A 12,350-nucleotide genomic window follows, 5' to 3' on the forward strand; every position below is an offset into this window, starting at 1 on the left:
TATCATAATTTATTTTAATTATAATTATTTATATATAAAATATATCATTATATATATAATTTATTATAATTATAATTATTTTGTGTAATTCAATTAAGTTCAGTTCAGTTCAGTTAATTTAATTTCAGTCAAAAAGAACATGACCTAAGACATATCATCTCCAACAATACTCCTTATTTATTATTTATTATTAAAATTATTAATTATTGTTATATTTACCAATAGTGTGAGGAGAGAGACTCCTCAATAATAAATTATTAATAAAAATGAATTAAGAGACACTAAGAGGTGGAGAGAAACTCTCTATTAATAGAGAGGGTGAAGAAGCTTTTAGTGATTTGTGGAGGCACTAAGAGACTGTTGGAGATCATTTTTCATTCTCCTTCCTCAAATTTTAACTTAAGAGCCAACTTAAGAAGCTGTTGGAGATGCTCTAAGTTTCTAATCAATTATTTTTCCACATTGAGTTATTGATTCTGTTATGGATTCGATCCTTATTTAACTTTTCCATCGAGTTTGGGCAACACGAGCCTTTGAGGTGGAAATTTTTACTTCAGCGTGGACAAATAAAAAAACAATTTCCTTGACTAGGCAGAGAAAGTAAAAAGTAAAAAAAAAAAATTACAGAAATCGATTTCCACTAGGTTTTTTCAAGTTGAAAATCAAGTTTGGAAGAATCTTCTAGAAATGGACTTTGGTATTAAGGGAGAAGAACGATTTGGTGACTCTAATGCTAAAAATAGCGAAACGGGAGAGGAGACGATCGAGCTTGAAAGAACCTACTGGAAATTGATTTGTGTAATTTCTTTTTACTTTTTGCTCTATATGTATCCTAGTCAATAAACTCTTATTTTTATTTGTCCACGATAATAGGCTAAATCGCCCTAACGATGCGTGCTGCCCAAACTCGACGAAAAAGTTAAATAAAGGCTGAATCCATAACATAATCGATAATCAAAGGCTCAATATGGAAAAATAATTGATTAAATGCTTAATTCTTAAAACAGATAAGGTTAATGGACTTATTATGCTTTTTACCTTTAATATAGGAAAATAATTTATTAGTCTCATTTTTACTTAATACACTGTTAGGTCCTCCTATTTTGAAAAACATATTATAAGGTTATTTTTCTTTATCATTATTAACACTTTGGTCCTTCTATCTATTTTCTATCTTGTCTTGGTCATACATATAAATAACTTGTTAGGCAATCCAACACTCGTTGCCAGAACATATGCATTATGGGTCCAACACCCATCTCCACACCAATCAATAAAAAATCAGGCCTAATATATGGCTCGTGACTCTAATTGTTTTCGTCTTACAGGTTTCGTGAATATGCAAATACTAGAACATGTTTATATATAGGATTTATGTAAATTCCCATTTTTTATCTTTACAAATGCATCCCGACCCCCTTATTTTGAGAATTGTGAACTTTGTAATTTATTTATCATTTTGTGGATGATGCATGATACCTTATAATGTAGTAATTATAAATTGAAAATTGACTTAGTAATTATGGAGAACAACACTCATTAAAGTTTAAACTAGTTAGCAATTAATTAAGTAAGTGATTGTCCATGAACGTAATCTCTAAAAAGTGGAGTATGTGTTTAGTACATGGAAAACACCGAAGATTAATTACTAAACTTTAAAGTTTTTAAGTGGTTTTCATTATTGCATTACGACATTTGACATGATTCAAGATTGATCCCTTTTAGTCCCGATGCGTATAAAAATACTTCTCACGCATTCCTTGGGTCATGGGGTAGGTATGTGTATATCACTCATAGCTCCATACCTGTTATCCGTCACTCGAACCCTTGAATGGGGTAGAAGTATATTTTTCTATGGGAACCTTGATGTTATCCTAAACCAATCGGTCTCCAGCTCATGAGGCAACCTTAGTAATTTCCACTAGGTTACCAATAATTTTGCATTGATTACATGAAAGACACATTTATAGAATTATGCATGATGTTAAATTGGAAAGCAAGCAATGGTATTAGAGATGGAGGATGGAACTAATTAATTAGTGAATAAGTCCATTATGGGTTAATTGAAAATTTGAGAGATTTATGTGTTTTAATATTTTATTTTTCTTGTATTTGTGATTTTGTATGTTGTTGTTTTTTACGTATTTAAAAAAAAAAACTAAAATTTACAATTAAGTTTTACTAACTTTAAATTACACACAAATGTATCTTTATAGAACATTAGAATTAATATTATTTTTTTCAAAATAGCTTCACACAATTTCACTTTTACAGGATATATATTGTTTTTTTTTAAAGTTTTTGTTTGGTTTCACTAAAATCAGCCACTTATATATCATGTGAACCAAAAAATCACGAAACCGTTAAGTTAATAGAAAATAGGGTAAATTCCAAAAAAAAACACATGTGGTTTCATGGATTTCAAAAAGAAACCTCTGTGGTTTGTTTTTATAAAAAAAGGAGCGTGTTATACGTCGTTATCCAAAAAACGAAAAATGGCTTAACACCGTTAGATTAGATGACGTGGAAAATGGTAAAATTGGAAAAACCAAATTTTTTTATTTTTTTATTTTTCTTTCTCTCTCTCTTCCTTCTCTCACCTTCTTCTTCCATGGTTCTTCTTCTTCCTTCTCTCCTCTCTCCTTCTTCTTCCATTCTTCTTCCTCTTACTCTTCCTCCTCCTTTTTTTTTTCTTCTTCTTCTTCTTCCTCCTCCTCTCTTCTCTTCTTCTTATTTTCTTCTTTCTATTTTTTTTTAAATTTTGATTCCAGGATTCTTGAAACTTCTAGAAATCTGGAAATTTCTAGAATCTGTTTCAGCCACTGCCGATTTTCCCCCAATTCTTCAGCCACCGCCACTTTTCCCCCAATTCTTTAACCGTCTCCACTTTTCCTCCATTGCTTCCACCTAACCCTCTTCAGCCACCTCCTTCTCCTTTAATTCCTTTACCGTCAATTCCATTTTTAATCTGTTGCGGGATGATTAAATTTGTGTAATGTAAGGTGAGATTATGAAAGCTAGTGGATTACGTGACAGTTTTTCTTTTTAGGAGGGAAATTATTAAAAAAGGAAAAAAGGAATGGAAAGACAGAAAGAGGGAAACATCAACCAACAAACATATCCCAGGCTCTAAACGAACAGAAAAAGAGAAAGGGTTTGGTTTGATTTTTACAGGTGAAAAATGGAAGCTAAAGAGGAAGTTATATATGTTGAGCTCTCAGCTCCTCCTTCCTGGAAGAAAATGATTTTTCTTTCTTTTCTTTTTCTCTCTCTATGCTTTTTAACTTCCCCTCTTTCAATATTTCTACACTTTTCATTCGTGTGCGTCAAAATTTCTTTCTTTTGCTGTCTTCTGGTTTTTAGATTAAATTGGTGCAATTAATTTGATTTTCTTCAATTTTTTAAGGTTTGGTTAATTTGGTAACTTCTTTTCAGCGTTCTTTCGTAGTAATTTTAGGTAATATTGAATTTATTATGATGAGGGTTTTTGTGCGAATTGTTGGTAATAGCAGTAATTTGGTGTTTAGGGTTTGCTTGACATGTTTTAGAGGAAGAAGAAGAATATGAAAGGAAGAAGAAGGAAAGAGAAGGAAGAGAGAGAATTCTGGATAAAAAAATAAAAAAATTTGGTTTTTCCCATAATACCCTTTGTCACGTCATCACATTTAACGGTGTTAAGTCATTTTTCTTAATTCGTGTAACAGTGTATAACATGCTCCTTTTTTTTTGTAAAAACAAACCACATGGTTTTTTTAAATCCATGAAACCACAGGTTTTTTTTTTGGAATTTACCCTAGAAAATATTACACGTATCTGAAAAGTATGGAAACCTCGAAGTTAATATTATTTGTATCCAATTTCAATCACTTAAATATAATTTTACGAAATATTGAATATGTTAGAATAGTTTCACCAAAATTTAGCCAATTTCATACAATTTCAGTCACTTGCATATACTTTAAAGTTACTTTTATAAACTTTCAGTTATTTTCAATTGATGTATATATTATTTATTTATTATTGTTTTAGTTGGGTTTTACCTAATTTGAGTCACATACAGTATAATATTATTTGTATCCAAAAACTATGAAAATCATGGAGTTAATATTTCAAAATATTATATATATCCAAAAAGTATGGGTACATTGGAGTTACTATATCACTTGTGACATTTTAATGCTGATGCCTTTTCTATTCTCTTATAAATATAGATACATTTAAACATGTTTAAATGTATTTTCATACAAATTTCACTCAATTTAACCTCATATTAATTGGCATACATTGATTGAAACTGAATTAATTGATTGAAATCGACCCAAACAAACAAAAAAGGCAACGTAGGGAAAAAAATGAAGAAAAATGGTAGAAAAGAGTAACAACGATGAAAAGATGAAATCAATTGAAATTATTCCGAAATATTAATTCGAAGGTTTCATAAAATCACACTAAACGTGTTTAAATGCATTTTCATACCAATTTAAGAAAATTTCATACAATTTAACTGTGGCTTAAATTCATAAAAAAATGGGTAAATTGGTTGAATTCAATAAGAATTATCGCGGATTAATAGTTAGATATTGATCAGTTTAATAAAGACATAATGCAACTATTTGTTTCAAATTTTAGGTAAGGAAGAAGTAAATTTAGAATTAAAATCATGGCTACCCCAAATTTTACAAAGTCAAATTTAGACGGTTAGTCAATCTCAAAATTTGAGTCAAGTTAAAGATAAGATTTTTATAAATTTACTATATAGGAATAATCTTATTAGTTTAAAATATTAAAAGGAAGTTAACATTTACCTAAAACTATCACATGATTTAAGCCATTAATATTGCAACGTTATTTTAGCGAGCTTATTATTATAATTGAATATCCCTTACATTTACATTAGAATTTTTTGGTAAGTTAATTAATTGATTTTGGTAATTTTTTGAGGGGATTCAAAATCAAAGGAGTTTTGACTAAGACCAGGACGATCCAGCGAAAACCAAACATGTGAGATTTGATTAAGTAAAATTGAGACACTGGCGAATTTTATAAAGTTTCAAATTTGAGTCAAGCCAATATAAGACTTTTATTTGAGTCAATAGGATTAATATTGTAATGTTAAATTAGAGAGTTGTTTATTATAATTGATATTCCTCCCAATTACATTAAATATTTCCTTCTATAATCCCCTCCCATCCTCTATCTATAAATAAAGAATGATTTCTTCAATTGTAACATATTTTTGTATTAGAATTGAAAATGGATAGGTATGGAATCCACAAGCGGAAGCATGATGATAGTGGACTCAAGAATGTGAATGATATAAACATGAACACTAAGAACCGGAGAACCATTTCATTTGTACCCAAACCCGTGCAGGACAGAGACACCTCGCCTCCTCCTTCCTCATATAACCAGACACACGGTGGTGGTCTTCTCTCTAAGTTTTTGAGCAAAGCCAACATGCTATTGGCTTCTTTCTTCTCCAAATCTCAATCTAAGAGTGTAAGCGCTCTTATTTTGTGTGAAATAGAAAATAAAAAGAATAGATATTATTTGATATATAAAAATAGAAAAAAGATTGATAATAAGTGTAAAAAATGATAATAAGTGTAAAAAAAGATAAAATTAGCTATAAAAATTAGAATATCTCAAAGTAAGAGTATTATTTTGATTTGGTAGGTAGGTGTAAGCTATATCATATTAATTCTTGAAAACCAAATTCTACTTCATATATCATTTTGTCATATCCATTAATTCTTGTAATATATCACCCCACGACATGATCAGGAAAGCTAAAAACTAAGAGGAAGAGGATGTAAATCACAATTTAAACAACCAAAACCAAAGAATTTGTAATATATTATTAGATTCATCCAGAATTTGGCCAATAAATTGAGTTATTTACAGCAGTTGCACAATTTTACAAGTGTTCTGTATTGAATTCTTTTAGTAATTAATATCCAAAGATTTGACTCTTGGCTGCAAATGGAATTGTTTGTCAAGGGATGAATTAAAATACATGAGCCAAAATAAAATTGAATTATAATCTTACCTTTTACCAAGTGTTTAATAAAATTCCAAAATGAAATGGTTGTTTCTCCTTTATTTTTATGGATGATTAAGGCATTCAATTTTCATGTTGTTTCAACAGCCAGCCCCTACATGTCCTGGTGCCTTAGCCCATGATCAGATAAACAGATTTGTGCTTCATACTTTTCCCCGAACCCCATATTCTAGAACAATCACAAATTCATTTCAACAGACTTTAAAACAGGCAATTTTTGTTATTTTGTTGATTAAGTTTATGAGTTTATTCTTATTGTCTGACTGACTCTTTGTTGGACTGCATGTATATTTAGGTACATTCAAAGAAGAAGACCAAATCATTAAACAGTAACCACGGATCTGTGGGACCCATTCGTAGGCTGCGGCATAAGTTTCATGTTGAAACTCTCTCTAGAGGATCAGTGAATTTAAACTGTTCTAAAAAGGACTACTGGAGTAGTAATTTAGAGGCCTTATTTTCTGCTCCAAAGAAAAATCTGGAAAATGGACCAATAGATAGTCAGTGTACTAAGCCACAAAACACTGAACTCTTTACTCCATGAGTCCCTGCCCAATCTACCCTTGTGGCTCGAAAAATATTAGATCACATTGATACAAGGGTGCCAATGAGGTTTGTATTTCCTGTTTTATTATTTATGCATAGCATTTTTAGGATTTGTTTCTACTCAAGTTTTGATCCTCACTAATTATCCTCCAGGATTCTACTTTGGAACAGAAGATTCCTCTGCCTACAATTTCTACAGTAAAACCAATATTACCTGATAATAGCTTGGTTTCTGCAGCTTCTTCTCAGCCACCCACAGCATCTTTATCAATCACACTCCCGTCTTTCTCTTCGATGAGCAGTGAAGCAGAAGATGATGCATCAGGCAGTAGTGATATTGCCAGTTTCCCAGTTTCTGCATCTTCTTTTGAGCCAGTGGTGATAGTGACACTGACTTTCTTGCTCACAGTCCCTTCTTTCTCTTTCTCTTCGACGAGCAGTGAAGAAGAAGATGATGCATCATCCTTGGGATTTACTTTCCCCATTTTTGCAGCAGATTCGTCTGACTCTGAGCCACGGACACTAAAATTCTCAGTGTATGGTGAGAGAGAGAGGAATCACGAGAAAATAAGATATAATTAATTGTTAATATAAAAAAATGTTTACTTGTACATGGATTTTAACCTATCAAACTCTTTGTGTATTAGAAATTATGATATCCATGAATATTATTTAACTCAATAAGAAAAACATTTTGAAAATCATGAAAATGTCTGCAATAATCAGTGAAATCATATTTGACCATAAACAATTACACCATTTATATGACTTTTTTTTAGAAAAATATTAACATACTTTTATTAATTACAGCTAATAGCATTGCATATGTCAACAGCTCATAACATTAATTTGAAAATTGTAGTAAAGGTTATTTCTCTCCCCTTTCCTACATCTTTTCCATAATATTATATGGTAAATATCATTCTATCATTCCTTCCAGTTCTCTATTAATGACAAATGTGGGAAGGTTAGGAGAAGTCAAAGAGACAAATGGAGGGAATCATGCATTTTACTCCCCCACAAGCAATTAAATTATTGGCTGCTAAATATGTGTAACCACTACAAAGACCAAGCTCAACTAACTTCAACAAATACCCAACTTAAACTTTCAGAATTTATCACCAAAGAATAAAAAGGTGAACTCTTTGCTATTCAAACATCAGTTCAGAATGATCAAGAGAGACTTAGAATGAAAGTAGCTAAATGAAAGAGAAGGGTGTGATGATGGAGTTAATGGGGTGCGAAGGAACATAAAGACTTAAAAGTCATAGCTCAAAAATTAGCATTGTCTTCAAAACATAGAGTTAATGGGGGTAAAGGGCATTTGTTTAGGGACTACTGACACGCTCACACAAAAAGAGAACAAACGAGAGAGAGTCAATAATTTGGGGAAATGAAGCCCGATTGTTATGATTAGATGTACATCTATACAATCACAATGTTTCATTATTTAATAACCCAAGCAGTTTCATATATTTGCAAGTCATAAATCAGTTTCTTCCATAATCTTAAATCACGACTGCATATCTGTTTAGCCATAAATGCACATCAAGGGAGTTGGAATCTATATTAAGTTTCTCCACATTGGTGTACACATCCCTAATATTTACAATAGCCAAATTGCATTCAAGTACCAAATTTCAATGTTGAAATTTCCTAATACGACATTCAGCATTGTAGCATTTCAATAGCTCTGAGACAAGCAAAGGTCATCCCAAGTGTCATTCATTTCATCACACAAAACTAAAAACCCCAATAACTATTATCATGAATCAAATTCTAAGGCTAATAAGTGATTTAAGCACATAGAAAGCAAACGCTATAAGCATATCCAGAAAAAAAAAACTATTGATGTAGTTTGCAATACCATGTTATGCATTTCAACAAAAGAAGGAAAAACTAAAGCAGAAAAGTTCTAAGACAGTTAATTCATGGATATATACCTCATGGCATGACTCATGTACCACCACCAATACTTGCAGCTATATTTCCAACTAGATTTCCATAAAGATTAGGTGTCAGCTGAAAAATTAATAGGTTGCCTCGTTAGCTGAATAACTTGTGCTCCTTTACACCTCTTCGTAACAGATTATTTGAAATGGAAGTCGAAGATAATCAGTAATGTAATGTAAGGCACATGAAAGAACAACGCATCAGTGGACTTTAACTGATTGAAAGGAGAGTTATTCTTATGTCAGTCAATTGTTACCTATGTAACTCAATATTTTAACCACATTCTGAATTATCAAATTTCAAAATTCCTCTCTTAATGATGTTCCATGCAAAGCCCTCCCAAAAACCGATTTAAGGTAGTGCACAAAATCAAAATTTAGGACATACAAATTCATTAGACTTTGATGAAGAAACTTTGAAATTTTGGATTGAAACACCTTGAATTGTGAGTTATCAATCAGTCCAACAAAGCAATAAGCATACTTCTCCATCAGAGATGTGAACATTGTTTTCATAATTATTGTTGTTTCAATAAGTTTACTTTCAACAGCAGAACAATTTAAGCTGAGTGATATTGTAGCTTTATAAATGTCCAAATCAACATTCTCCATTAGCCTTTGAGCATAGTGCCGGTTAACAATTGCTGACTTGCCGCTTCCCTTGTATATGTGGATAGTAGCAATGAAGGACATCCACACTGCCAGCCTACATACCAATAAAGAAATAAAGAATTACGAAGACAATCTAACCAAGTGTCAATGAGCTCTGAAATTTTACAGCTCTACTCTAGCCATGATTGAAATGCGTCTAATACGCCATGAACAGTCAGCATGTCTCGGAGTCAATTCTCAAACAGATCATACCAAGAATTCATTTTCACAAAATAAAAATAAAACACTGAGTTAATGAATATCTAAAGTCAAGACCCAAAAGTTACATCAAAATTTAATCAATCTACAACCCATAAAATGAACATACTCAAATCAAATGGCACAATTAAAGCGTGCAACCAATAACAACATCGATAAACTTCAAACCAACCCTAAATCAAGATGTTAAGATAACTTGTCATGGGGCAAGCACACCGAAGAACGAACAAAAATAGAGCATATTGGAACACAGAGTTGTAATAAATGATAAAACAAGAGCCTTGCCCCGTGATGTTGCATAAGAAATGTAATAGAGAACAATAACTAGGTGGAAATGCTAATTCAATATTAAAAAGGCCTAATACAGCTCTTGAGCTAATAAATATGTTTATTGTATTATGATGGTTAATCTCTATCCGAATAAAAATCAGTCCTGACTCACAACAAATCTAAAGTTTCAAATTGCTAAATAACAACAGAACATTAGCATATGGTTAGCTATAAATAGTGGCAGAGACTGGAAACCAGTAGCCATACAAAGTCTACTTTTCATACCTTCTAGGCATTTCTTCCTCTCAGACTCGATAGGCTGATCACAATCTTCAGAATCAAACTAGTGAGCAAAATTATCGTCGTAGAGCAAGACACAATCAATTGACCACATCACGACATCGTACCACTCAATTCATATACTGAACCGCACAAATCATATGGGCATAATTATCCAACTTTCTCAACCGACATCGTACCAGAACAACTGGCGGTAATACACTGTGGTTCTTAAAATTGATATCAAATGGAAGTTGCAGAGAAATAGGTGAGGAAGTGGAAGCCATAATAGAAATTAATTACGTGACTGAAAAGGGGAGGGAAGTGGAAGGAGAACGGAGAGCCGATCTAATTCAAATTTCACACACGGAGAGGGAGAGAAAGGGCGGTGGATTTGCTTAGGCCAACTTTAATGGTCTATATGTGCTATCTACCTGATGCAAATTGGTCCATTTTATGTGTTCTTTTGTTGGAGAGTAAAGTTTGTACTCCATGAGTCAAAATCAATTAATTAAATCAATCAAACTGGAGATGGAGTTGGATTTAGCAAATAAAATGGACAATTGCAGGAACATCGGGAACCCCATGTGGAATCCATCAAATTTAACGGGCCTTCCTTCACCAAATCTTCAGCAACTCCCATCTCAAATAACTTTAAACTCCTCCATACATGACTAGCATAAAAACCCATGTTTTCCCTCATCACACCAACCATTGTAAAATATTTATGTTTGAAAACCTGTGAACACGAATTAGGAAATTCAATCATTCTCCGAACCTGCTTTGCAATGAGAGCAAAGTTAAAAGAAAATAAATTCCTAAAATACAAAAGACATAACAATTTGGGCACTGTCTCTGAAATAGACATGTCTGTGAAGATGCAGAACCTAAAGAAAGAGAAGAGAGTTCAGTCTACAAGAAGCTGGCAGTGCTCTCTGCAGGGTGAATACCATTTATTAGAAAGCAATTTGTGAATGGTGAATAATCGAGTGCAAACATTGTTTCAAATGATTAGCAAGGGTTTTGGAGATAAGCTTATAAACAACGTTACAAAGGCTAATAGGACAAAGATCTTATAGATTACCTGTGTTATTTATTTTCTTTGTACTTTTAGAATAAGTTTATTTTATGTAATTCAAATAAGACCAGAAAGCCAACAATGAGGTCCAGATTTGGAGTTGGAGCCTATTAGCCTAGAAGATTATTTCTATTGTAAATTTTAGAAATTTCAATAAATTATATTAGGAAGTCTATGTAGAATCATTTTATTTTTTATTATTATTTACACTTTCAAATACATGTCCATTTCACTCGCTAGAAATGTTTTATATCCATGGGTCGTATAAAGTCATCTTAGGAGCCACTTTAATTAACTAAATTAATAATCCCTCAATAGTAAGTCATAAGTGCTTTCCACAAATGAACCTTGTCAAGACATCGATTATTTAAACGTAGGTCATGCTAAAGTCGGGTACGTTGGATCATCTTTTTGAGGCAAGGGTTAAGGTATCAGATATGCTTAACATCGGGTTGATGGTCTCGACTTAATATAGACCCCCAGGCAGACCCTGGCCCTAAGCAATAGAAGGAAAATGCTAAAGTCCTAAATACTATTTCCTCCGATCCGAACTAAGAATACACATTGATGTAATTGGCATGAGATTCCTACCCAAACAACCATGTCTTAGCGTGTAGGATGACTTCAGTAGGATTGGGCTTTATAAGGATCTCGACCCATTAATGTAAAAGCATACTACAACATGAATTAATTTATAGGGATATTAGTTCATATTAATGGGAAGAATTAAGACCTTAATAATTAACCTGACTTTATTTATTTTATGTAGATTAAAATGGCAAAAACAAATGCTTTTTCCTTGGGTGCTTAGAACTACATCGACTGGGGTCGAAATCTGCAGATAGTGCTTATCCAATGGCAGAAAGACTATGTTCTGAACCGAGTTTTGCCTGCTTCACCAAGGCGAAATGCAAACGCGGAAGTGTTGGACGCTTTTGAGAAGCATAAAAAGGACTTACTAGATATGTCATGTCTCATGATTGCTATCATAAAACCTAAACTTCAAAAGCAGTTCATGGACCAAAATTCATTTCAGATTATGAATAGTCTCGATGAGATGTTCCAGAAGCAGAACGGTTCTTGACCACCAAGGCTCTGAACTCATGCAAGATGGCTCTGGACACTTTGGTAAGTGCCATGTTCTTAAGACAAAGGGTTATATTGATACCCTTGTGAGACAAGAGTCACCTATCTCTAGGGAGATGGCAGTGCATACTATTATGAGTTCCTTGCTAGAGGCTTATGATGGTTTCATCCCAAACTATAATATGCAAAGGATGGTTAAAGTTGGGAT

The 12,350-nt window shown here is 32.6% G+C and overlaps 1 long non-coding RNA gene across 2 annotated transcripts; it reads right to left on the bottom strand.

Annotated features, from left to right (window-relative positions):
* Positions 1-5,186: 5,186 nt before the first annotated feature.
* LOC136202537 (uncharacterized) lies at positions 5,187-10,662 on the bottom strand. 2 transcript variants are annotated; one of them, XR_010674489.1, is made up of 4 exons: positions 9,985-10,662; positions 8,551-9,265; positions 6,822-7,115; positions 5,187-5,508 (listed from the first exon to the last, which is right to left on the bottom strand). It is a non-coding gene; the product is annotated as an uncharacterized lncRNA (long non-coding RNA). The 2 variants fall into 2 exon arrangements; XR_010674488.1 differs by lacking the exon at positions 5,187-5,508 and having other exon boundaries at positions 5,763-7,115.
* Positions 10,663-12,350: the final 1,688 nt, after the last annotated feature.

The sequence above is a fragment of the Euphorbia lathyris genome, chromosome 8, assembly GCF_963576675.1.
Source record: "Euphorbia lathyris chromosome 8, ddEupLath1.1, whole genome shotgun sequence".
Taxonomy (NCBI): Eukaryota; Viridiplantae; Streptophyta; class Magnoliopsida; order Malpighiales; family Euphorbiaceae; genus Euphorbia; species Euphorbia lathyris.